Source organism: Mirounga leonina, unplaced genomic scaffold, assembly GCF_011800145.1.
Source record: "Mirounga leonina isolate KUSES-001 unplaced genomic scaffold, KU_Mleo_1.0 Mir_118, whole genome shotgun sequence".
NCBI lineage: Eukaryota > Metazoa > Chordata > Mammalia > Carnivora > Phocidae > Mirounga > Mirounga leonina.
The window spans coordinates 817273-822836 of record NW_023270277.1 but is presented as its reverse complement, the minus strand read 5'-3'; positions in this window follow the sequence as shown (position 1 = coordinate 822836).

Genomic DNA, 5564 nt, shown 5'->3' with positions numbered 1-5564 from the left:
CTTGAGAGCCCCCCGCTCTGCTCTCGGACCCCGTCTGTCCTTGAGAGTCCCCCGCTCTACCCATGGCGTTCTTTCTGTGCTGTTATATCCTTTATGTTGCCTCAACGTCACGTTCCGAGCAAGACAACCTAAGACAATCAACGGGGAGGGGCGTTGCAGGGGAGGAGACGCCGGCCTCGCTCGGCCTCCTGGGTTCTCGGCCACGTCAGCTGCCTTGGCAGATGAAAAAGAGGAAAGCATCCATGTTTACTAGCGTAAGTAAGACCTGGGAGCCTCACTGAGGAAATGAAGACCAGGGCGGTGGTGAGGCCTGAGCGTCCTTGCCCCGCGTTTGCTGACCAGCGCGGCCTCGGGAAATGTGTCCTGCGGGGGCGTCCAGCCAGGGCTGCTGGCCAGGACTGCCCCGGGGGCTCTCTGCGGGGAGACAAGGATGGACTGCACCTGCCGCAGGGGGAGGTCAGAGGCCCTCCTGAAGCCCCGTCCCCAGATTTCTCCAGCGTTAAATACTCAGGATGCCCAAGGGCCATGTTTGCGGTAACATATTCTGAAGCCCAAACAGGTGTGTGTGGGGGGGTGTGGGTGTGTGGGGGGTGCTGGGTGTGTCTTTTGGGGGGTGTTGGGTGTGGGGGGGGTGTTGGGTGTGTAGCACCGTAAGGACAGAGATTAACAGAAAAGGGAAGGGAGAGCCGGCAGATGGCTCACGCAACAGGAATTGGCCTTCGAGCAGGAGAGAGGAACGGCATTAGGTCATCACGGCCATCTGTGATTCCGTGGGTGACCAACGGTTCTCAGGGCCTGGGTGCAGTCCTGACCTGTGACCTGATGCGGCAGAAGGTCCTGCCCACGTCAGCTTCGATTCCCCGGGAAGGCGAGCCGCCCCCCAGCAGCCCCGCCCCAGCAGACTGACCTCACCCCTGCTCTCGCCCTCGGCCCCCAGACCAGAAATAAGGGACAACGGCTCTGTGACCCGTGGCAGGGGCACCCACCCCCGGGGCCCTTTAGCACAAGCAGCTGACAAAATCCCTGAAATCGAGACCTGTGCTGAGATCGAGTCAGACGCCTAACCCACTGAGGTGCCCCTGGGTCATATTTAAAGACATATTTATCATTCCCAAATTTTGATAGAGCAGACCTCCATTCGACCCTCCATTCAATCCTGATGCATGCAAGTTTACTTTTCTGGAAACATCCATTTCTGGTAAATGTATGTCCACCGTTTTAGGGATAATTGAAAACACGGGGATAGGAAGGAAGATTACGGAAGGGTCAACAAAGGTCAAAGGAGGGCAGGTGTGTATTTTCCATCCCACACGGGAGGAGCACCTGTCTCGGGGGAGGGACGGGGGTCGTGGAGCCCGGGTTGGGACAGGGCAGTGGGAGTTCAATCCTTGGTTAGAATGCCACACCTTCGGAAGGACATCTTGGAGCAAAGCTCCTAGTGACGGTCGTGTGGAATGCCACAGACATCCTCCGTGTCTCGTGGGGCTTTATCTGTTTCCGTCTGCTGGCCGTTGAAAACACAAGGTCTTCCAGCTTTCCCATCTTATTTTTCCATATAACATTCTCCAAATTCATTAAGTTGTATGAGGGTGGTTTGGAAACATGTCCCTGAGAATAGGACACATGGACAAAAGGATCTGTACGAGGCCACCACCGCGTCCCACGAGAGAGACACCGAGGGCTGGGACACCTGCCACGTTTCCCCGTGTATTGATATCAGTGGGTTACGCTGTCCATTAGAAATTACTACGGAATAAATGCTGTGTCCCCTGAAATTCTTATGTTGAAAACATCACCCCCTGTGTGGTAGTGTGAGGAGATGGGGCCTTTGGGGGGGCCCTAGGTCACGGACATGGAGGCCCCGTGACGGGGTTAATGCCGTGTATGGGTTCCCTCTGGAGGAGGGGACAGGTGACCATCTGCAGACCAGGACTCGGGTTCTCTGCAGACTGCATCCGCCAGAGTGCTGACCTCAGACTCGCAGCCACAGCCCTGTGAGACGTGCATCCGTGGTCTTCAAGCCCCAGTCTGTGGCTGCCGGGGCCCGCACCGACTACCACCAACACGCGCCAAAGTAAACACGGCGGGCTTCCTTCTCTGCACAGTGGCCCTTGGCCGGAGCTTTTGAGAGTCGACAGGGATTCCGCAGACAGAGCATCCGCAAGGAAAGTACTCGGAGTTCCCGGAAGACTTACCTTCAAAACACGCACAGGCTCTGTGCCGTCATAAGGAATGCGCCCTTTTTATTGGTCTGTGGACAGCACGCCGACTCCCTGTGAGCCATAGTGCTCCGATACACAATTTCGTAACTGATTTTTGGTTTGAGTTGGGGCGTGAGAAAAGATTTGGGGTAAGTCACAGGCCAGTCGAAAATTTTCTTCCATTAGATAGAAGTATGTTCCCGATCGAGGGAGCACCAAAGGCACTGAAGAAGTTGCTAGATCAGCAACAGAAGGATCTGGAAAACAAGAGTCTGATTTTCACTACCTTAGAGCTACACCTTCTGGAACCAGCTTCCACGGTTGGCCTTCCTTCTTCCCCTGAGCAGCTCAGCCTGGCCCGTGGTTTCACCTCGCCCCAGCACCTGTGTGGGACCCAGCTCCCCCCTCCCCACTCCCACCTGTAGCCCTGGAGCCATTCATTGCTTGTGAGTCACGTAGTATCAGTCGCTATGCTGACAAAAACATTTCCCAAGGATAATCCAACTCACCTTTAATTCCCAAATACTCTGAAATACTTTGGGCTTCTCAGATGCAAAGTGTGGTCACATTTTTATATTCCTGCAGAATAAAGGGACACCCTGCTCACTTTCCAGATCTACAACGGCCTCCTCAAGTGATCTGAATCTTGATCTGTCTCTCTCTGAAAAAGGAAATGGCCCCCTTTCTTAGCCCCACCTGAGGCTGTGTCACCTCCAGTCTCTGGTCCTCTGCCAGACGGGTGTCCTCCACACTCCTGTCCTTCCTGCGCCTCATCTTGCTCGTTCAAACCTAGGTTCCTGGGCCCTGGTAAGCTTTTCCCAAGACCTGGCTGCTCATAGAATGAGCTCTGTAAGTCAGGGTGTGCCTGGAAGAGTTCAGAGTGGTACGGATTGTTGAAAAACACAATTCAACCTAGTAAATTTGAAGATAATTTGCTTTATGAAGGGATTCATGAATGGGGCAGCATCCTGTCTAGCAAGTGGAGGGTAGCTTGGAGGACTTGTACAAAAAGGATGGTTTTTACTGGAAGGAGGGCGGGCAAGGAAGTTACCGGCAAAAGTGAAGAAAGGATTGTTTCAGGCAAGGTCACCTTCCCTTTGGGGGAAGGGCAGGGGGCTTCGTCTTCCGCTGGGGGCTGGAGAAGGCCCGGGGGACAGAGGCCTCCTTGGTGCTGATCAGAAAGTGGCTGACCGACTAGGTAAGACTCACATTTTCGGGGGAGGTTGGAACGGCAGTCAGGTCAGGTATGAAGGCCCAGTTTGGTGACTTGGCTTAAGTAACACCATGTGGGGGCCTGTGGTTTTCTTTTTCACGGGACCAGTGGGAGAGTGTGCTAAATTCCTCGCTTGCCGTGGCCATGGTGACGAGCAGCATAGCCTTGGAGGACAAACACGGAGCACTGAGACCACAGGCCTGGGTTCATTTACAACTTGGTTTGGCACAACAGAAAATCCCAGTTTAAGAGACCGGCGGCCAGGACCCCAGCTATGTTTCATGAACCTGTCCTGGGATGCGGTTTATTCCGTGCCTTCATCTGGGTGGTGTGGGAGACCAGAATGTGCCCTCCCAAAGAGGCCTCTTTAGCACAAGGATTCTTTTGCTCTGAATATTTTGAGAGAGGAAGGCAGAGGAGAAGCTCTAAAGACAAAGGCTACAGTTCCCTTTTGTGGGGGACTTGACGCTGGTTTGTCAGGGGGCCTCCCTCTCTGAGCTGGCAGGGAAGGACGATTGTAAATCGCGGGAGCTTCCTCTCGGTGGAGAATTCCTGGGGTGTCCCCTGTGTGCAGGTAAGGTATACGTGTGACTTCTGTCCCTCGTTTTTCTCCTGGTACAGGGGGCCCAGCCTAGAACATGGAAGGGCAGAGGGAGGGTCATTTTTCTCCGCTATTCTGGGGACAGGCTACGTCCTGGAACCCTGAAGTCTTCAGGGTGAGTAGCCACTCCGACGGTGAGCCTGGGAGACCACTACTTACGGAGACTCCCTGGTCCTGCTCATCTGCCGCCGACGGTGGCCGGGAGCAATGACCCTCTGGCTGCTCTGAGAGCCCGGTGAGATGCGCTCAGACGGGCCGGTCACACTCAGACCTAGCTCAGGGCTCTTCGCATACACTGACCTTGCTTCCACTTTCGGGCCCTCTGGGGCCCTCTCCATGGCTGCCCTCCCTCAGGTGCTCCCCATCCGCAGCTCATGGTGCTTCCCGCACTTGTCATTCCTTCTGGAACCCTCCTCAGGTGACCGGGAAGGGAGGGGTACGGTGCATTCCGCTCGGGCCGGAGCCGCCTCGTCTGGAGCACAAGCACATGGTCCAGGCCTGGTGTCCGAGCCGAAGGCCAACATAAGACCGGGGAAGCCTTGCGTAATCGTGCGTCCCTAAAATAAGGATTCCTACAGAGCACAGAGTTACGATTGCTGGGATACTAACTTTCCGAGGCTGTCGGAACAAAGTGCCACAGACCGGAGAGGTTAACACCACAGGATGTGTTCTCTCCCAATTCAGGAGGTTGGAAGTCTGAGATCCAGATCTACGCCCCCGGGAAGGTCGTTCCTGCCTCTTCCAGCTTCTGGGAGCTCCTGGTGGTCCTGGGCATCTCTGCCCCTCCGCCCTCCAAGCCCCTCTTCACACAGTGTGTCGCCTCTTCTCATTAGGATGACAGTCATCACCTGTCGGGGCCACCCCAGCGATCTCATCTCACCTGGACCATCTGCAAAGATCCTGCTTCCCTGGGAGGTCACACACACAGCTCCCAGAGATGGGACTTCAGCCTATCCTTCAGGGCACAAGATACAACATGATGAAGTAGAATGCCCATCCTTAATATGTACAGGGTCATCTTGTGGAGTGGGGTCAAGAGCTGAAATTTATCACTCCTGCAGCTTATGAAGCTCAAAATCGGCTAGTGATTTTGAAGGAATGCCTGATAATTAAAAGGATCTAGAAGCGGCGTGAATCAAGATTGAGCTTTATAACAAGAACAGGCTAGACTCTGGCTGAGATCTGACATGCCCAGACCCGAGGGTGGGGCGGCAGTGAGTACTGGTTGGCTTGCCCCTGCGAGCCATGAGAAGTCAGGCTCTCGAGTGTCCATGTGCTCTGTGCCCGTGGACCCTTTTCCAAACAGTTACGCCCCCCCATCAGCCTTGCTCGGGCCTGGGTCCCCAAGACTCCTGCCCTGCCTAGGTGCACTTCCAGGGAGAAAGGGCCACAGATGAAGGAATGTGCCAGCCCGAGTCCACGCCCAGCTCCATGTTCTGAGAATCCTGGAATCAATCCCCTTCCCAGAGGAAGGGCCGTGCATGCGCTCCCGGGCTGAGGGGCTGTGACAGGTGCGGCCCGCGTGCTGAGGCCTAGATGACGGGCTGGG